This window comes from Phoenix dactylifera, chromosome 11 (assembly GCF_009389715.1).
Source record: "Phoenix dactylifera cultivar Barhee BC4 chromosome 11, palm_55x_up_171113_PBpolish2nd_filt_p, whole genome shotgun sequence".
Lineage (NCBI taxonomy): Eukaryota > Viridiplantae > Streptophyta > Magnoliopsida > Arecales > Arecaceae > Phoenix > Phoenix dactylifera.
The window spans coordinates 13,475,352-13,497,950 of NC_052402.1; the positions used below are offsets into that span (position 1 = coordinate 13,475,352).

Sequence of the window (22,599 nt, forward strand, 5' to 3'; positions counted from 1 at the left end):
CTCTTGCTAGATACTCTCACTTTTTTTTTTTTTTTTTGTTGATATTGTTGTCCTTTAAATACGAGCCTATGTTTTAAATTTGAACTATGGCTAATATATACTTTCCGAACTAAAAGAATAATTGTTGTTGCTTTTGCTTTTTAAAAATTCCTCTCATAAAGAAAAAGAAATCAGAGTTAGATTTTAAATTTTTTTTTTTTGCAAACAATTTTATAAAATATTATTAATATATATATTTTGTTTTCTATGAAGCATTTTTTTTATTTAAGGTCACAAAAATACTTTATTTAAGCATCACATTCCGAGAGATGCGGTTAGGAGTGGGCAATCCATAATTTCTTCGTTTGTTATTAGTAAGTCAAGGAAGTTGCATTGCTCCCATCACTAGTGTTACATCTAGCCTTTAGTAGGCAAGTATCAAACCGATATATATAAAGTTGATCCTAGGTAGATGCAATATGGAGAATAAAGAGTGGATGATCCATAATCCTTTCTATTATGGCAAGTTTGGCCAAGATGCCATGTCATCAACCTTATTTGATTTGTTTCTAACAATGAATATTAAATTAGTATTAACAAAGTCTCGCAAATAGATAGTAATAAGCTTGTTCTATGCTTTTTGGAGCTGCAGCATTAGCCTAATATTGAAAGAGAAGCAAAGGCAATAGGATGCTAAAGAAGGGAAAATGATGTGCTGCTTAAAGATGCAATTGAATCACGTTACTAATATTTGTGTACTAGGATTTGGATCTTTTGGAGGATTCTTATAGTGTATTGGAAAATTAATAATTGTATCATACTTAGGTTACCTAAAAAAATTATTATCTTTCATGATATATCTATGTATTTTTCTTCTTCTTTGGTTGTGCGATCCCATCCCAAAAAATTGATAAGTTTCTTGAATGAAAGTGTTGATAGTTAAAGATTAACAGGTTGATGATTTTTGTGATTTTGCTAAGCAAAGGCTTGGTTTGGTAAAAAGGGTAGTTGTCAAGCAGTCTATGTGAAAGACTTGAAAAGGGCAAAATTGTGTGAATAGATCATTCAGCTTGCAGCAAGGGTTCAAATACTGATAGCCTAAAACCATTCAGAGAGTGATCGGAAAATATCCAAAGTTGCCTTGCATTGCATGGTCTCTTAGGCCTCTAGACAATTTTTAATTTTAATTAGCTTTCAAATGATATGAAGCAGGCACTGCTAGTTTTGATATTAATGATTTTCTTCCAATAACTAAGTATTTTATCTTTCGTGACTTTATATCATCAGTACTTTTTTATGTTTAGGTTTGCGCTCTCTCTCTCTCTCTCTCTCTCTCTCTCTGCGAACACACTTTTTCACCCTTGATTACTTCTTGTTCAAATAGAAATTCTAGCCCTTTATATGATTTTTTTGCATTTTTTATGATATAATGAATTTGTGGTCTTTACTGCTTCTTAAGAAAAGACTTCGTGTATTCCGAATCACTTTGAGGGAATGAAAGAAGAATAAAAGAGTTCAAAAGAATACATGGTTTTTGCTGTCAGACTTCAAAACCAAAAAAATGCATCATGGCAGGTAATTCCAAGCTTGATATATTCTCTCTCTCTCTCTCTCTCTTAACTTCTAGTTTCTTCTTCACTCTATGATTTAAATTCTTGATATACTAACACTACTACTTTAAATTGGACTTTTATTTAAATTCAGCCTTTTGGTTACCATATTATTTTGTCATCAATTAGTTATATGCGTTCAATCAAACTATTTTTAAGAAGAAACGCATGCAATCAAACTTTGTGTAGTTAATTAACATAGCATGTTTTTGTGTAATCAAATCCTTTTTATCATGATTTTTAATTTTCATTGATTGGTTAGAATTTGGGCCTGATGATGTCCTCAGATGGGACACTCGGATCTGCTTAAGGTCCGAACTCATCAACTTCGAATCCAGACCAGAAACATAAATATCAGTATTGGCTGTCACAGGATCCGCTTACCCGTATCTTCAGCGTTTTAACGGGTCGGGTCTGAAGACCCCAGTAAGTCCGGTCCAGCCCCGGCCTAACCGACCCGGTCCGACCGCCCATCTTCAACACCGCCCCAGCCGCTTCGGCCCAAATTCCCCGCGGCCTCTTCCCCTTCCGTTCTAGGGTTTAAGCGCCCATCGATCAATAGCTAGGGTTTGAGCCTTTGCTCCTGTCTCCCTCTCTCTTCCCTCTGCCCCAGAAGCCATAGAAGCCCTAGTAGGGGGGATACCTTTTCCGCCATGAATCTCCGCTTCCAGAACCTCCTCGGCGCCCCGTGCCGCGGTGGCAACGCCGTGGTTGCGGAGAACACAGTCCTCTACTCCCCTGTCGGCAACCGCGTCGCCGCCACCGACCTTGCCAAGTCCCAAACCATAACGCTCCCCTTCGAGGCCTCCTCCAACATCGCCCGCATCGCCGTCTCTGCGGACGGACGACGCCGCACGCGCCCTCTTCGTCAACCTCCGCCGCACGCGCCCTCTTCGTCAACCTCCGCCGCCGCCCCGTCCTCCACCGGATGACCTTCAAGAGGCTCGTCAGAGCCCTCCGCTTCAGCCCCGACGGCGTCCTTATCGCCGTCGGCCTCGGCAAGCTCGTCCAGATCTGGCGGTCCCCGGGCTTCCGGAAGGAGTTCTTCCCCTTCCACCTCGAGCGGACGCGCCCGGACTGCGCCGCCGCCGTGACGGCGCTGGACTTGGGCCCGGACTCCAAGTACCTCCTCGCCGGGTCTTAGGATCTCGCCGCGAGGCTCTTCTGCTTGCAGAGATCGAAGGGTTCTAATAAACCCTTTCTGTTTCCAGGGCCCAGGGAAGCCATTGTTGGCGCCTTCTTTGGTACCGAGAAGAACACCAATAGGGTTTGCGAGGTGTACACTGTATCAAGAGATGGAGCGATTTTCACCTGGAATTTGGAGGAAAGCCGAAATTTTGATGATTCCAAAGGGGATATTTCGGATACTTCAAGTCCAGGAAAATATTTACAACTTTATGCTATTCGGCTGATGGAAGCTATATTCTAGCTGGAGGGGGGAGCAAATACATATGCACGTATGACGTTGCAGACCAGGTCAGGATTCATAATTTCTTTGATCTTATTTATCTTCTTCAGAGTTCCTTTTGGCAAAAGTGCCATTTAATACTTTTGACTGGAAAAGATCCTTTTGCCAGGGTGGTATAATACTAAATTTTATATGTTTACCTCTTTGGTGCCTGGTGCTGACTGCAAACCAATTATTAAAAATTTTCAATCACTAGAGCAATCTCGCATAGGCTGTTTATGCTGGCAAATTGGTATTATGATAATTTTAGTGCTAGCTAGAATGATAGTTTCTAGGAAGATATGTGTGCCGCTTGACAAGATGGGGTTTAAGGAATATAAGGATAAGAAATAATTAATGGTGGATATGACAACATGGTTGGACCTTGTTGAAAACTTGGTTACCGTTTATAATATTTCCAACTTCCTCACATATCCAGGTTTCTTAAATTTAATATATCAATTCTGTTGAAAATTTGTAAATATAGGTACTGTTTCATCATTTTTTTTAAGAAGTTGGTGACTATCGCCATATTCAGCAAATTCAGAGGTTTCATAGTGCAATTTTTGATCGGGTTATCTGTCTTTGTTTTTGATGTGAAAAAAAATCACAAAAAGTTCCGTGCAACAGGCTATTGTTGGGGGCATTGGAAATTATTGTAGCCATGATCTAGTCTGATATTTTTTGATTGATTCGGCAGTTTGTCTCAGAGTTCACAATCTCATATTTTTTTTGGTCTTTGGCCAATTATGTACACCAGAAAATGAAGCATTTTTGTGATGAAGTAGCGGGAAAAAGGGGGTCCCAATAAGCCAAGAAGATAGATAAAATCTCTTTAAATTTCATCCAATGTACATAAAAAAAGCAAAAGCAAATAAAACTACTAATAGTGATTTGATTATGTTTTTAGATGTTTTATTGAAAAAATTGATATCACAATTTTTTGATAGTAGACAAATTTTAAAACATGATAGTGAGTGTAAACAATGATTAATAATAATTTGTTAGCAAAAAACATATGAAATTTAAAGAATATAAGACATGATATAGCTCTACTGTATGATGTAGAACTGTAAATTAATCTATGCATAACCATATACCCTTCCACTTAATATATCTCCACGTTGTTGCTCTTTCTTATAATATGGAATCTTGTTATAATCAGGTGCATTCTTGTTTGTGGGCTTGAATGAAGCAAATTTATAAAAACTCTAATGAAAAATAGTGAAATGTTATATTGGTCTTCTTCAGTGTGTACCTGTCAACCCTAGTTGCAAGATTGCTAAATTTGATTGTGGTTTAGTTTGATTAGGAACCTCTCTCTCTCTCTCTCTCTCTCTCTCTCTCTCAAGTACCAATCATGGTTTCTTTTGTGGACTAGTCCTTTGTTCTACTTAAGGATTTACCTCTCGATGGTTCCAGCATGCCCTAGTAATACCATACGTTCTAACAAGAGAGAACGGTACCCGCGGTGCCGCCAAACACTGGTTCTCTCAGGGTTTGGGATGTCACAACAAACCTAGTTGGTACTGGTCTAGAAGGACCAAAATGGCTGCATCCCTACACCTGGGGTCTTGGGGTACTTTTTTTTCCTTTTCTTATTTCCTCTTCATTCTTGTTCGTAGTTGTCATTTTAGTTCGTCTTAGTTCATCCCAACCCGTCCTAGGTACCATACCAACCCACGACCAGACTAGGATAGGTACCATACTGGGATTTTAATCCTTGGTCTGCACTTGTTAATGTAATTTTGTTACAAAACATGCAATTTCATATAGTTTGACCTTTCCAGACATATCATAATATGTTTTAGACTTTCATGACGCAGTTTGATATTTGTATACTTAAGCTACTTTTAGATTACACAGTCAGCTGATATAACCATAATTCAGATAGATGGGATTTGGCAGTAGTTAGCTATAAGGATTGACTTTGGAAGCTAGCTAGCGTGCGAACCATGATTTTCTTTAAATCATCATCATCCTGGTTATAACCTGCAAGCTTTATCCTATCTTTATGTGTTCAGCTTGGCATGGTTTGATTAAGGAAATCATATATAGTTTTTAGTTTTTAGAATTCCTGGAGAAATGATATTCTTTCCACTTTAATCCAATATGAAATTCTTTTAGCAATAATCCAGTAATTTTTGTAATGTTTTAATAATGCTCTATAATGATTTGCAGTGACCAATTTTTACAATTTTTTGTAAGCTGTGTCTTTTTGCTGTTTACATATATGTCAGGTATTGCTTAGGAGATTTCAAGTTACTTGCAATCTCTCCCTGGATGGAGTTCTTGATTTTTTGAACTCTAAGAGGATGACAGATGCAGGTCCATTAGATTTGATTTGATGATGAGAATAGTGATGTTGAAGAAGGGCTTGACCAGCAAACACACGGTAATATCGGACAAGATTTATCTGGAGCGATGCCCAATCATGGGCAGCTTGTTGTACGTACAAAATGTTTGAAAATTGCACCAACAGGAAGATGTTGGGCAGCAGCAACTACTGAGGGAGTTCTTATATATTCTGTTGACGAGTCCTTTGTTTTTGACCCCACAGACCTTGACATAGATGTTACACCTGAGGTGCCAATTTGTCGCCGTTTGGATACCTGCTTCCACTTAATCTATTAAGTTCTGTCCATTTGATTATTTTGCTCATAACTGTGATTAACATACCTTATCCTTGTGATTATGTAGGTGGTGGATGAGGCTCTTGCTGAGGATCAACCACAGAGAGCATTGTTGCTCAGTCTCCGCTTGAATGAAGACTCTCTAATTAAAAAATGCATATTTGCTGTGAATCCATCAGACATACCAACTGTGTTTTCGTCCACACCCTTCAAATATTCGCAGAGGTTAATTGAAGCACTTGCTGATCTTCTAGAAATATGTCCACATCTGGAATTTATTGTTCAGTGGAGTCAGGTTTGATTATCTGCTATATATTATATGAAAGTTAAGCTGTTCAAATTATGGTATACCTGTGTGCACATATCTAAATGACAATTATACATTGCAGGAGCTCTGTAAGGCTCATGGTCATTTCATCCAGCAGAATTCCAGAAGTCTGCTTCCAGTGCTAAAGTCCTTGGAGAAGGCAATCACAAGACTGCATCAGGATCTGACAGATACATGTTATTCCAACGAATATTTACTCCATTATCTATGATCTTCAGGCACCAAGATCTGATGGACGGATGTTCATGATGACCCACTCTTAGGTACATCTTCTGATGAAATTGAAATTATTCATGATTTCTAACTTTCCGGTCCATGCAAATGTTTGGTTAGATCATATCTTCCTTTAGTGGTAGTCGTTTCATAAATTCAAAATGGATTTTTCTAGGGTTTGCATGCTTTAAATTTCTCAGGCAGACCCTTTTCTCTCTATTGATTGATTGCTTGTTCACATTCTAAGTTAAAACAAAGCTACATTGTGTTTTTTTAAGATTCTTTTTGAACATTGGCTTATTTTGTCAGAATTTTATTGCTTGTAATCTTTGTGATACCATTTAATTTTGCAATGTAATCCTCCCAAGACTTAGGCCCCAGTAGATTCATCTGCTGATTTCTGCATGACGAATAAAAAACCTGCTCATGAATTTTACCATTGAAAATAAAAATAAGGCATGCACCCACCTACCATTTTCCTTTTTCAGTTGCTTTCTAGACCTGTTGTTATCTTAGAAAGGAGCTGTCATATAATATATTTCTGCTCATTGAATCCCTGTTGACTAATTTGACTGTGTTTATTCCTTCTTACAATAGAGGCTCATATGGATTAATGACCAACTCCTGCCTCTTCTATACTCACATCAGCTGGTATTACGAGATCCCGGCGATGATCTGAGACTGATATGCCATGCCATCTGTTTTCATGGCTGTTTGCTGAAATTCTCTCTGTCCGATTCATCTGTACTGGTGTGTGCTGAGCAGATGGCCCGGTAATATGAGATCCATGATGTGAGAAGTCCTGACTGTTGGACTGGGGTCAACAGTGAATCTCTCCTTTCCTAAGCAACCTGGGTTCCAGGTAATTTGATTCCAACCAATATCTGGTACCAAATTCAATTAAAACAGGGATCGACAACTATTCACCGTAACTTGCTGCAATGAGCACGTTGTTTGAAAAAATTAAGGTAAATTATTATCTTTATAAGCAATTTATTTTTTATGGTTCCAGTCCCTAAGAACAATCATGATGGCTGTAATTTGGATGACTTCTGCATTTGCCCGTGCCATGTCTTGGACTACAAATTTGTATCTATAATTAATGAAATTTCAGAAGGTTATTTTGATAAATCCAGATATGTTTATAAGACATGAGTATCAAGGTTTTGCCCTGCTATCTAACGTGCAGTAGTGAATTGCTAAATAAGAAACAGGTCTTGGAAAAAATGTGCAACTTACCGTATATCAACTGAAAGTGTGTAATGCCTTCAGTCTTGCTGTTGTACTGGTCTGCATCTGCTACACAAATAAAAAGAGGAATAGGACTTGCCATAAAGATCTAATAGAAGTTTTGGGCCAAAGATACGATGTAAATTTATGACTACATAAAACTTTGTTGATACTGATAAGTGTTCTTGTATAAATTGGCCAAGAATTAAGGAGCATCGATCAAGTTTGGTGGGAGGATGATTTTTTTAAGTTACTCGAGTTCTCCAATGGTTGATGTTATGACACAACAAAAATGAAGAAGTATCAAATGTTGCCTTGATCTGCATACTTTCAGCATGTCTCCATCCTTTTGGAGGAGGTACAAATGGAGAACGGTAACAAATCGTAATTTGTATCATGGATTGAAAGTTTTACAATGCCTGTAATACAATTTTTCACAAAGTGAGACTACTAAAAAGTAGGTGGGTTACTGCAGCATATGATTTCAAGTGTCTTGCGCCAAACATGTTATGTATGACCACAGCAACGTATTGAGGACGGGCTAGCCTTAGATTTGAATTCAAGAAGTGAAAAGCCAAATTTGTGCTACTTCTGCAGACAGATGGCTCCAGAAGTGGATTGGATTCGAGTTATTCTACAGTTCAGATTTAACTGTAGGTAATTCACCTGGTTGTTTATGGACAAGTGGAATTACATTTTTTTTGGGTCAGAGATGGAATTTTTCCTTAGTGATGCTATCCAGGTGGTTTGTTTGCTGTGTCAGTGATATCTGTTGTGGAAGAGTATCTTTGTGTGGAGAAACCAGGATGAATCAAAGTGCAAGATATTGGAGCCCAACCTTCCTGTGATTGAGAGACTTGCCGGGTAATACTGATGCCATGAAAATTACCGGGGATTTCTATTTTAACCCAGGATAGCAGTTGACTGTGCACTATAGAGTTCATAGCCGGCTTTCAGCCAACCAATCGGGGAACACCAATTTATGGTGAGTAACCAAAAAGTTAAATCTTATTGAATTATGACTCCTCAGTGAATAATCTTGAAGGTGTTTGGCTAAAGATGCTATTCTGGTGTATATAGCAGCAATTTATAGATTCTCTGGCATGAATCATAGGAATGCAATATGGTGTTCCTTGAATTGATGAAGAATCTCCAATGTCTAGAAATATGTTGATTTATTAGATAATTTCTATATTCCTTAGCTCTGTAGAGATAACAGAGGCTATATGTCCTTGCCGATGGATGCCCTGTTGGGTCTAGGGCACCAACATGAGACTAGTTCATAGCTGATAATCGGATATCCGGTTCTACAGCCACAAGGGACTGGTGTTGTAATGATGGTATCTAGATAATGAACTTGTTATGTCAGTGTAATTAGGCAAATTCTGCTCTTCAGAAGCTCTGCTAACCGACAGAAGTGAAGTATTGATTGAAAATACATGCAATTGAAGAATACATCACCTCAGAGATGTGAAACTTTGAATTTTGCTATAGGATATATTGGAATCTTGAAGCAAATTCAAGAACAAGTATCATAATTTGGTATGTCTTCTTGGAAACATGTTAATCTACCAGGTTCGCCTTGCAGGCTTTATCTAAATTTGTGTTCAAGTTTGCTCTGGGCTTTATTTCTGCTGTCTTCTTGGAATACTGGGTGCAGCGCTTCGTAAGATATGCTGTTCGGCATACGGTATCCCGGGGCTGGCCAACGCTCCCGGGGTCGCTTTCGTTCGGATCCGCTATCCGCGATACGGCGCGATCCCTTGGCCGTCGTGATGCGATGGAATAGCCAATACGGGAACCGCATGCAACTTTCAACTGCTAGGCCCCGGCTGCGGCGAGATTCCAGCGGTTTGTCTCCCTCTCCCGCGTCAAGTTCCCATTGGTGCCGACTTCCAAGACCGCCGCTGAGCAAGAATTTGGCTTGGAATGACTACTTGTTAACCAGATATTTTCCGCCGTCCCAGGGAGTATTTTTCATCACACTGCAAGAGATTCTCACTTCACATCAGTAACAGTTTTCTTTATTGCTCCAAAGTATGGTTTACTTAATTATCCAGACCTTTTTTTTTCATGTCCGAGAGCACATTTTTCATTACTCGGCAAAATATTCTCTCCTTACATCAATAACATTTTTCTGTATTTCTCCAAAGTATGGTTCAATTAGAGCTCTGAGAGGATTCTAATAACTCATGGAGTTCTATGGCCATCCTTCGCATTGTACTATTTGATTGCGCTAACTCTAATCAATCAATTATTTGCTCATAATCCATATGGTCAATGTTCTAACTTCAAATTTTCATAGATGCTTTTATAGCTGACTCAATGCCAATATACCTCCTCATGCCATTTTCCACTTGTGCTTTTCTATTTTTGGTTATTCCCTTAAACACTGTTGATATATTGGAGGCCGGACAATCCACCTTGCATTCCAAAGTTTGAAGAGTTAATCAGCTCTATGGTTATAAAGTCTTCGTTAGTTTATTTTAAATAATTAGGGGTTATTGACTAATTTGATTATCTAATGCTTGCTAATGACTTGATTGCTAGGATTCTCCCCTGCATACTTTTTTTTTTTTGAGCAAAAGGGTTGCAAGCCAACACTCATTTCATTAAAATAATGAAATTGGAAACACTTTGCATACAGAAATCTCCTAGGGCTGTTGGTTGTTGTGGTTCACCTATTTGAAGGTTTAGGTGGTTAACATGTTTACATCCAAGAAGTTTCTTGGGGAAACATTAGTATGGATGATGTTGTTCTTAGGGAAAGAAGTCCTCTGTTAAGCCTTTCAATGGAAGGGGTTTGAATAATGCGTTGCATGCCCCACACAAAGATTCAAGAAATCATGAGTTTTGAGCCCCTAATAATATATCATTACTTATGCTTTGAAGAGTCTGAGGATTTCCATATCAGATATCGATGCTAAACAGTTCTCTGTATGTTTTGTAGCCTTTTTTCAGGTGATTATAATAGTTTCCTTGCCCTCTTCAATGGCAACGCTCCACGGTTACCTCTCTGTTTTATAGCCTTATTTTAGGTGATTAAGACGGTGCAATGATTTGCAACTCTTGCAGGATAAAGATATGATCCTGTTCCACCAAACTTCATATAAAAATTGGAACTTTCTTCTACCCCTTTGCAAATGACATCTCCTTAAACAACACATTATTTCCACATCTTCGATTGCAGCTTTGTTGTCAATAGTTAATTTGACAGAGATGTTTGCGGACAAAGATGTGTTTTAGTGACAAATTTAAGTAAATCTACATTGCGCAACATTGCCTCCTGTTCCCTCTTTTTTAATTAGATATTCTGACAAAGATGTTTGATGATATAGATGTGTTTTAATAATGAACTTAACCAGATCTTCTTTGCCCAACGCTTCTTTCTCTTCCCTCTTTCAACAATACAAGCTTAAGATACTGTGTCACCTACTTATAGACAGTGCCCCAACTCCAAAATTCCGCATTTGGACTGATCATTTGGATTTACTTTTGTTATGATCTGTCTAGCACCTGATGTTAATTGTGTTTTAAAAGGAGTTGAAAGTGACTAGATTTATAATTTTTTGGTCTCCCACTTAGATTTAAATAACTTGATTCTAGTCTTTTTTAAAAGTTCTTTTTTAATAAATCTGTTTTATTTGTTATTGATCCTGCTTATCATTAGGAGGAGAATCTCGATCCTGAAATGGTCAAGGTTTCTATTCCTTCTGCAATGCCAAAAAACATATACAAGAGATTGGAGGCTGTTGCAAATTTGTTTTGTTTTCTTTGAATAGCAATGTGATCAATAATGGGACAGTTGGGGCTATAGCTGTTGTTTTTTTTCCTTCAGTGCCTTTTTTTTTTTACTTTTGCACTGACAAATGTTTTATTTCTTCCTTTCAGATGGTATGTGATCAAAGAAGTTTCGAAATACCTTGGATGTCTTAATTCTGCAACAAAGGCATCTTAGGGTATCTTAGTGATTCACATATCCATATTTGTCTGCAATATATTGCTTGGTTTCTTCATCTCCGACGAGAACTATAATGTTGTATAGCCGGTCAAGAAAGTAGTGTCATAATGCAATAGGATTATGCATCTTCAAAAGTTCTATCTAAATTTTCTCTATTCTCTGAGATTGCTCCAAGGGATTAGACCTTAGGATATTTTATAAGGCGGAGGCCTACACTTTCTCATCACATCTCCATCGAGACATTAATTAAGAGAAACGTATTTGGCTCTTCAACTTGCAGCATCCAGTTTAGTCTCGGTAGAGAACAAGATACTCTCTCAAGGCTTCTTGCAAGATAAGGTCCGAGTGACCATTTCCTGTTTACAGGGAATGCTCGTCTTATTAGATTTGCTCATGGCTATTTTTATATTTGTTTTTGTCTTCAAAAGGCATAATTAATTTATTCCCCTGTTACCGGCAGCTGACATCTCTTGTAAGTTTTGTTGCCACGCAGCCATTATTTTTATTTATTTATTTTTGTTTTGGCAGATTTTTTTTACAATACGTGTATGAATATATTCAATAAAATCAGAAAACAAATGATCACGAAAATTGCCCGAGGCAACTCTCCCTCTTCTACCCATAAGGTGCTCTCAGAATGGTTAGCCACATAAGCGGCTACTCAATCTGCAACCTCATTGGCCTCTCTAAAAACATATTTGGCCTGAAAAACCCCACCATCCCTCGTCATCATTCAGATATCCTGAAGCAAAAGTAGTTTGAGCTGACATCCCTCGGACCCTTCTGGATCCAACTGATCATCATGGTCGAGTCATCCTTCAGAATAGTCAAGCTGGCCTATAGCGCCACGTGGCTGATTGCTTGTAGGTGTGAAACTGAGAGAGGAGACTTCTTTTTGCTTGTCATGGTTCTCTTTTTATCATGTTGACTTCTTTTTTGTCGCATGCTAATCTTGCAAAGATCATAGTTGTGTGGTCGCTATCTAATGTCGATGCCTTGTTGAAATACGTGCGGTGCTGAGAAGACGGTGGACCACATACTATTCCAGTGCACATGGGTGAGGTTGGCATGACAGTGGGCAGTGATTCCGCAGGAGTCTTAGAGTGGGAGGTTGCAGTTTCTACAGATGATACGACAGTGGTTGGACAGTCTGTTGACACGTCAGGAGGCCATTAGAGCGACTTGCACAGTGCATCAGATCTGGCTGGCAAGGAACGCTCATATGTTTGGAGAGCACAGGATGTCACCGAGGTTTGTTGTGGAGTACGCTCGAGTGCAGACGATGGAGATCAGACCCACCCTTTCTTTAGATGGACCTTTGATAGCTCAAGACACCTAGGGTTCCCTCTCTACTTAGGAAGCTCCTCAGACGGTGTTCTTCACCTAGGAGCCCCCACCTCTGAGCTTTCTCAAGGTCAATTTTGACGGATCGGTGATGGATGGAGGTGCGCGAGGGGGGGTGCAGGCTTTGTTATATGGGACCCGCATTCCAGGGTAGTGACAGCGGCGACTGCCAGTTGTACGACACGTCGGTGCCCAGGGTGGATTTGCAGACTTTTTGGGCGGATCTTCAACATGCGCAGCAGGTGTTGCAGGCCAGTTCTGTTGTCTTGGAGGGCGACTCCGCCATGGTGATCAGATGGATTCAGGCGGGTCCGAGGAGCGCGAGCACGGACCACCCTCTGATCCAGAATATAGGGATGATGATGAAAAATGGGGTGGCCTTCCAAGCCAAGCATATATTTAAAGAGGCCAACGGGGCAGCCGACTGGGTGGCTGCCTACGCGGCTCACCACTCAGGGTGCACCCTATGGTCAGGAGAGGAGGAGCTGCCACGGGCACTCCGCGAGTTTGTGTTTTTTTTGATTTTATTGGATGTATTCGTACACGCATTGTATGAAGAATCCGTCAAAGCAAAAAAAAATAAATAAATAAAATAAAAAACAAACACGTAGAATGTACGATTTCGTTATGTATAAAAAGGTGTCGTGATTTGCGCACACCTTTTGCTGTTCTAGAATTCCATTATGAAGCCTCAAATTCATTTGAATCTACTGAGTTTTATTGATGGGATCAAGAATGTATGGCTACTAAGCTAAGTTACCATTCAATTTAGTTTCCACTACCTCTTAAAACCGCCCATGCTTAGAGAATCATGAGAATTTGAAGTACCGATCTTCTTTTTCTTTTCTTGCCTCCGGACAAAAAAAAAGCCTCTTGATGCTTGCTTGATAGCAATATGCATGACTTTGCTTGATGCGATGAGCATCATTGAGATGCATGACAAAACGTGATACCACAAGATCTATGAGAAAATCAGTTTGATTCCTATTCGTAGTTTAGAAAGTAGGACCGTTCACCAACCTGCATTATAGATTTTCAACGCCAAGTTGTATGCCCACATAGCATTTTATTTTGGGGTGTGATTTATTAATCCTTTTCTATCCTATTCCAATCAATGCTTTTCTCTTATATATATAAAAAATATTTAGAACCTAGAATTTTTGTAGATGAAACAAAATAGTGCCTTCCATCTAGTTAATGATTAGCTATATAATTTTTTTTATGTTAAACAACAAATACAACAATTTTTCTATTACCTATAACACAAATTTCATGGATATAAGGCAATAAAATTAATGCTATAATTATTGATCGAGGAAATACATGACACCTTGATCTTATGTCAGACCGACCTCCTTAATCTCGGACATAAACCAAGGTGAATGACTTCGGCTCCAACCGAGGAACTGACCAGCCGAGGAGAACAATCAGCATGTGTCGACAAGGATTGACAGTCCCAACAACCGACAGCCCTGACAGTCCACAGTCATGGCAGCACTTGTTCTGCATCAGACTTACGCTGTACGCTACCCACGCGGATTGACTTTCACGTCGCCGTTGTACTTTGCACAACATTCACGATTGCTTCGGTAAAGAAGGATTCATACATTAAAGTCCCTTTTAGGATAACTAAATTATAGAGAGAGAAAGGTTAATACTTGTAGAAATGTTGTGCTTATTCCTGTTCTCAAATTTTTTTTACGACATCTTTTTTATCCCTTAGAAGAAAGATCGCACTTCTACTAGAAGAGAACATAGACTGGTGATTCTTTCTGAATTCAGGATATTTTCATGAAATAAAGATGGAAAGAAATGTTAAAACCAAAAAAACTTCGCTAGCCACATAATTCTCAAGAGCCACGTGCCACAGATTTCATCAACAGGTACCATTCACCGTTTTATGATTTCATCGATAAAAAAGTTCGGATGGCTCTTTCCTACCCTCCCTACCAACAACTTAAAAAAAAAAAAAACTATTTAATGATTCGAAGAATTTTGATTAGTTTAGTCAAAGATTTCTAAATCCTAACATCTTAGCCTCCTGATGAATCCCTCGCTCTAAGATCTTGATTTCCAACTTAACCAAAATAGAAGGCTGGTGAATTTTGTAGTGCTGAAAGGTACCAAGATCTTGGCTAATATATATATATATATATATATATATATATATATATATAATCATACCAAGCAATAGAGCACAACAAAATAATTTTATAATTTAAAACGTTGATTTAATGTTTAATTATTACTAAAGTTTATGATTCATAGGGGTGCTCATGCCAATACAAACTTATTTAGCCCCACCGGGGGTGCCGCCAACGTTTCAAAGCCGCAAATCTTGAAAAGTTCGCAAAAGTGGAATCTTGGGCCTGCAAGCCTTAAAAAACGTGTACGTCGACATGGCTTTCTAGATTTGTGGCTCGGACATCTCTTTCCATCTCCCATTTAGATTTTATTGGCTGCATTTATACTAATAATGATGTGTGAGCCGTCGTTATAAAAAAAAAAAAAAAAAAAAATTGAGTTCGGATCCTTCCCGTCTTAGAGTTGTATCTCTTGCACGAAAGAAGGGTTCATCTTTCTTCGCACGAATCCACCGTTGGACCGCCTAATGGTTGCTTTAAGCTCTATGCAAATGGATAAATCAGAGAGTTCAGAGTGCTTTTAGATTGTAACGATCTGACGGTGGATGTCACAAAAGAAGGTCCTTCATTCTTTAGCCGGCCCGGGACGTCCGCTTCTAGGTCATGCACCGTCTTTTATATTTGAGGAAGCAACCTATGATTGAGTTGGATCAGTCATTCATGTATTATATTGCAGGATAATTCTATGGCAAACTGCTCCCCAATACATGAGAATGATTCATGACTCATCAGAGAAAATCTAAAACGAAACCTTTATGGTTGGACAAACTGAGAGCACCTCAGCAAACTTGAGGTTCTTCTCCATCCCGTATAGGAAAATGTTTTTTCTTTTAAGGTGCATGTTCGTCCACAAACCATCACCATTCGTATTCTCCCTCACGAAATTATTATTAGATGGATCCAATCCATATCTTCTTAAAATCATTTAATTTAAATTAATGTACATGTAAATTTTTGTAGTTAATTTTCAAACTTATGTAAATTTATAGCATATAATCATACAAGACCGGTGGGGGTGGATAGATAATAATTTAGATAATAATTTTTAAAAATAAAATAATAAATTTTTAGAACATTGGCATGATTAGATAGACATCGTGTCACCATCAAAATACAGGTTGGGTACAATTACTATAAAATTATTTAAATTTTAGTAGGCTTAAAGATCTAGGTGTCCCCCCCCCCCCCCGAGGAAACATTTGGGCTCCACCATATTTGTAGCATCACCTCCTACATGACCATGACCCTCGTGCCAGTGGTGTAAGATCTTGAAAGCTCATGCTAGCTTTTGGTGGATGCAAGTAAATAAAAGTTCGTACAAAATATTTTTTTTTGAATTAAAGTCATCGTTAAATGTAAGCATTTCCTCCTTGTTATTTTAAAAAAATGCATATCCTTGTGCAATTCTTCCATTTGAATCTCATGTGTGAGATCTTGTAGGCATTTCCTTAAAATTAAGAGAAATGGACGACTGTAAATACTATAATCAACCCATAGTCAGCTTCAAAAGAACCAGTGTTATAGTGTCCCCCATCCATATAAGCCATAAACTCAGCCTGCTCTGATGCTATTTGTAATGACTCATGATCTCATCTAAAAATACTAGTCAGAGAGTATTATTTAGATTGCTTGGTCCAAAGTAAGTATTTAAGATCTACATGATGATAACTAATGTAGGATTAGACACATATGCTCAATGGTCCTTTCAGTTGGCATGGATGGTTACAATGCAATTGATGGATTTATGGTTAACTTGTTCACCAAATGCAATTAGTGAAATTGTTGATTACTTTCTTATGCAGCACTTGATAAAATTAGTGAAATTGTTTGACTTCCATGAGTTGTTTTAAACAATACCTTTTTGCAAAAACATCTCAAAACCCAAGAATATAACAATTATGTTTTTGAATTTGTTGTTCCACGTTGAGTTTAGTTCCTCCATCAAACTGAGCTATAATGAAGGTTTCATGGGCTTTTAATCTCGCTCTCACCTTGATTTTTGATTGGATTCAAGCAATCGTAATTCTCAAAAAAAAAACCATTTTTTTGGTAATTAAAAAGTTCGGTTTGAATTTTCAGTTGATAAGCATATTCGACAATATGCAAAAGATGTCTAATCTATAAAATCAAAGTTGGAATGGCAAATCTAAAAAGAGAACCTTTTGCTTGGTGGGAACGAGGTTAGATACTTTGATTGGACCCCTCTCATTTAAATAGACCTACCAAGCTTCCCTCGAGAGTCAGATATACTTGTCGGAGGCTTTATTAACGACCAGATCCGTAGTTTGCTACTAGAGATCCAAAGAAAGATACACTGATCGAGACGCTTTTGTCCATGGACTGATGGCAAATCTATACAGAGTGGTTGGTGATACTTATACTTGTGATGTCACCAGATCTCCAATAACTCCTTGGGACTCTATAGATTAGACGCCATCATGTTTCATGTGGCCCTGGCATGGAAGTTTAAGGTCCAATTTAGGACTGGTTCTTGACCCGAATGTTTTCGAGGTGGTCTTGGACCACATTATGGCCCAAAACTATTGTAGTTTGTAGGAGCGCTACAGCCGACGTCCATCTCACGCACGCCTACTTAAATATGTCGGACCCAAATATCCGATATCTTGTTTTCTAGCAGATATGCGGCAAATTTACGGGGGAAAAAAATCTCGAGTTGTAATGCCTCATTTTTCGAGAGATTCTACTCAAAAGTGTCAACATGGAAATTAAATATCGTGTTGACTGTTGTAACCTTTTACTCCTGGGAATAATCTATCCACCGTTCAATGCTCGGTGGTCCTTGGATAAAAAAAAGAGAGAAAAAGACAGAAAAAAACTGGCCATCACTAATAATTGAGTCTTGACCGTCAAACTTTTCCTTTAATAATCTAATTATTATGACAAAAATTTTGTTTGGTGATTTAGATAGTGTAACAACCCATCCGAAATGGCTAGAAAAAAAAGTATTTTTTATCCAAAATCTTCCCAATGAATAACCGATGTAGGGCTAAACACATGCCCTTACGGATTCTCATACTTTCCCGTTCAAGCCCTGATGTTTTCGTCAGACTAAGAATTCAAATCTATTCAAATCTAATTACAAGCACCATGATAGGCCTGTTGTAAGCCTTCGTGAACCCATGTTGCAGTGTTTCCCATTCCACATAAACTATGGACCGAGTTTACTTTGATATCATTTGTAACAACTCAGGATCTCGCACAAAATGGTTACCAGGATGGTATTTTTTTGAGTTCCTTAACCTTGTATAAGTATCTAAAATCTTTTCAGCAAATAATCAATGGGGGACTAAACACACACCCATACGGATTCTCACAAATATAGAAAGATGGTGGTGCCACTTTAGTCTGCTTTCGACTACATTTTCTGTTGTTGGAATTGCACTCGAGAAGATTTGTTGTCTGGAAAGTTGATATATTTAATAATCTAAGTTTTATAGGTATTTTGCATTATATAGAGAACTAGTAAGTTCTGCATAACATCACAGAGAGTTGATTGACAGGGATATTGGATTTATTAAACTAATTAATAAATTTATTGTTATTTTTTGCTTTGTGGGCTTTTCTTTCTCTTCTCTATAAGAAATAAATTAAAATGAATTACGGATAAAATGAGACCATGAGTGGGTCATGGTAATTGTGGTATGATAATAAAGATTTCTTGTAAATATATGGTTTTCATTAGTAGTTCATGACTTAGTCATCCATAATTTCTACGAAATCTATCAATGTATGCAGAAAAGGTATTTTCAGAATAATTTTTTGAAATTAAAAAATTTTATTTTTTTTCTAAATTTTGAAATTTGTATGAATAAAATATGGCGTGATAAATAGAAAAAAAATACACATATTCAAAAGGGCAAATTTCTCTTGAGCGAAGAATGGAGTTTAAGTCACATCGATTTATAAATCTAAATGTTATGAAGAATAATAAGTTTGAAAGTAGATCTTGGTTAAATATAATTGTAATATTATATCATGTACTGCACAGATATGATTCTGAGATAAGTCGATTGGTCTAAGTTTTGCTTTCTATTAAAATGGTCGCAAGATTAGACTGAATCATCATTAGTTTTTAGTTTATTGGTAGGAGAAATCATCATTACTAGCTCTATGTCATGCCAGCTTGTTCTCTAACAAAAATATATTGATAATGTTGCCGGAAAACCAATTTGTTGGATAATGTCACCAATCACAAATAATTCATGGACACAATCATATTTGACTTAAAAGCTATGGCTTAGGGTTGTGATGCAACTTTCCTTCAATGTGACAGTCGACCCTCATATCATATGGCCTGTGAATGGAATCTTTGGATGATGATGGGTGGCTTTTGGGCCCACTGCCTGAACCATCATCATAATTATCTATAGAAGGATATGGATTCCTGATCGGACCCAAAGTTGTTGCCTCCTTGCAATGGGTCTACCATGATACCCAATCAAATTACTCCAAATTCATGCTCCGTAAAACACATATACATACATATATATATATATATATATTATAAGTATAAAATAATTTATATTTTTAAAAATAAAATACTATATATATCAGTATAAACAAGAAAGTGAACATCAAAAAATCGATGCAAAAGAGTAGAAATCTTTGTTAGATCCCATTCCAGTTGATTAGCCTCTTCGCAAGCGTGGTCGCATGGAAGAAGGAGAATAAATACTGAGTATATTTGCACACGTACTTTCACTATCATGTAAAAACCTTTTGTTAAACAATGAAAAAGATAGCTAGAAAAAAAATAAAGAAGTATTATTGTTATTGCGAGAACAAAGAAATGATGGTGGTGGGTACGCCTTCTTGCTCAGAAACAGCTGTAATAGGGGCCAGAGATTTGATTTCTCGTACATGCATGGGAGAGTGAAATCGGCTCCACAGAGGGTGCGTGGGTTGTGTCTTGAGATTCTCATTTAAAGTCTCACTGGGATGTTTAAAAAAAAGTACAACCTTCTCATATCAGCAGAATACATCTAGCTCTTTTTATCCCAAAAAAAAAAAAAAATTGGTATGGTAGGATAACATTGGCCTAAAATTTTTTATAAAATGGCTTAGTATTTACAATGAATGCTCTTCCTTGTTGGTATAGATAAGATTCTTTTCTCCAATACTTCTTCTTACGAGTATCAACATTTTCTTTCTTGATTATCAGACGTTTGGTCTGGAGCTATTTAGCTTTTTTTTCTCGCACCTGTTTCTCTTCTTTCTTGACAATATAACTCATTTCTATTGTAAATATGATTAACTCAACTTTACTATAAATATAATTAATCTTCAATAAAAGCCGGATGGCCCTTTTGCTGCCTTTTACATCAAAAAGAAATTCCACTTTTTTATGTTGTGTGTGTGTGTGTGTGTGTGTGAGAGAGAGAGAGAGAGAGAGAGAGAGGGAGAGAGAGAGAGAGAGAGAGATAATAGAAGTTTCGTCTTGTATTGTTCAATTATTTGAGCTTAGAACGTTTACGTGTAATGATTGAAGCCACAAAGGTTGTGGGGTCCGAATGTTTGAACTGCCGGTGGAAGAGAATCCATAGGCTTTTGGAGTAGGCTCCTTAGTCAACATTAGCCTGATAACCACAAGTATAGCAGATAATAAAATGACTCGCGGCAATTCGCTTTCAACATATTAATAATCGACTATTCTAATCCATGGAGAGCGATCTCAATGACAGATGATCTGAAGAAATCTACCTAGACTTTTCTGATAAGTAGACTAGACCTTCAAAAATAGACAACATGCATGTTTGCAATCACAATAGGAAGATTCTATAACCCAAATAACTCTTGCATTAGTTGCTCGGCCCAAAAAAAAAAAAAAAAAACTTATATCGATGCCTTTAAATTAAGTACCGGTGTGACTACATGTATGGGGCAATTTATCCTTGTGTTGCACTAATTACTACAGTGCTCTATTTCTTGCGTACAATCACACCTGACCACATTGGTATATAGGATCATAAACATGGATAGCTAGCATTTATAGATCTAGCAATGCTCAAATGGAGGCATGTCATCGACTCATTTCAATGAGCAAGTAAACTACATTTAAAGCCATCGCTAAATGATGGTGGTAATAACAAAGCAAGCGTATTGTCTTGTTCTTTGTATCATTAAAACTATTGGTGTCTAGGCACCTTTTTTAAGGTGAATAAAATCAAACAAAATAAATGTATCTGAAAATTGTTAATTAAGTTTGGGAAAATTCCTTGTAATGCTGTTCTGATTCGAGCTGAAGAATTGGTGTTGTTGAAGGAAAGAGAGAATAATCATAGCCTACATTCTTTAAATAAGCATAGACATGTGGTGTTGAACCACCTTCCATTTTGCCAGTAATGATTTGTTCTAATATGATGCCTATGAGCAATACCTGCATTGCTGGCTTGCGATGACTTGACTCCCTTATAGCTATGAAAGCAGAATAATTGAGGAATCTCCTTACAGGAAAATAACTCAAGATCATGTCCTTACATGCTGATGGAGATGGAGATGGGCACCAGCAACCAAATTCTTGATTTGCCGAGGGAGGCAAAGCGACCTGGCCTTTATTAGAAAAATAAATTTTACAGAAACTATTTATAAAGAATTTACAAGAAAGAAAAATATAAAAAAGTAATAAATTTTTTTTACAAAAGATTATGATCTGTAAGTAAATCTGTTAAACAATTCAACAAGTTGAACAATCTTATAAGTGATTTGAAGAATCTCTGTCTCATAGTGGTGCATCAAACCATCAAATATTCCAAGGAACATTCTCATGCAAATTTCACGGCATACCCGAGCAAAATGTTAGTAAGAGTTAAAAAAGAAATATTGTGTTGATGTTTTGAACCAGTTTTAGGTGCTCACCCTCGGCCCACCGGCCATAACAGCGTAGGTCAATCACTTTGGACACACAGAAGACCATAGACTTCTGCTTATAGAGGATTCTCTATAAGCAGAACATCCTTTCTTAAACTGCCCATTCACAACAAGCGTTTGGTTAACTTTGAACAAAGAGCTGCAAAGCAAAGTAATTAAGAGTTACTGCAGTTTGTGACTGCCACCTTTTGTGACTGCCACTTTTTTTTTTTTACAAAAAAAAAGAAATTAACTCATGTATCTTTGAGGTGAAAGGAGTATCTTCTGAATCAGCGTCGAGGAATGTTAGAACAGTGCGTTGTTCAAGGAGTAGATGAACCTTTGATAATAGAGGAAAGTTTAAAAAGGATTTGCGTTTATGGACCTGTATTGATTCTCTCTTCTTCTTTCATTCTTTCTTTCTTTCTTTCTTTCTTTTTCAAAAGAAGAAGATGGGTTTCTCTGTTATTTCATTTCATAAGATATGGAAATGAATACAGATCAACTCAAATACAAACCAAACCCTCCATATTTAATTTGAATTTCCTGATCAAACCAAACCCTGCTCTTGTGGTAACCTTTCTTTTTCTACTTTCCGAAAGTTCTGTATGCTTTTCATTATTATCTCGATCTCAATGTATTTTTTTCTTTTTTTATTTCTAATAAACAAGTATGTCCCTCAGCTTTGTTACTGTCATTACATACGTGTCCCACTTTCTTGAATTTATATTTTGCATCTGCATAATATGCATAATACGTACATACATATATAGTACATCAATACATACATATACATGCATACACACACACACACACACATATATATATATATATATATATATA

At 37.4% G+C, this 22,599-nt stretch overlaps 1 long non-coding RNA gene and 1 pseudogene across 2 annotated transcripts; both read left to right on the plus strand.

Moving 5' to 3' along the window:
* Positions 1 to 2,061: 2,061 nt before the first annotated feature.
* On the plus strand, positions 2,062 to 6,229 carry LOC103722027 (annotated as a pseudogene).
* A 578-nt stretch (positions 6,230 to 6,807) lies between these two features.
* On the plus strand, positions 6,808 to 11,860 carry LOC120112398. 2 transcript variants are annotated; one of them, XR_005513941.1, is made up of 3 exons: positions 6,808 to 7,072; positions 7,644 to 8,097; positions 8,204 to 11,860. It is a non-coding gene; the product is annotated as an uncharacterized LOC120112398 (long non-coding RNA). The 2 variants fall into 2 exon arrangements; XR_005513940.1 differs by having other exon boundaries at positions 7,644 to 7,814; positions 7,916 to 11,860.
* Positions 11,861 to 22,599: the final 10,739 nt, after the last annotated feature.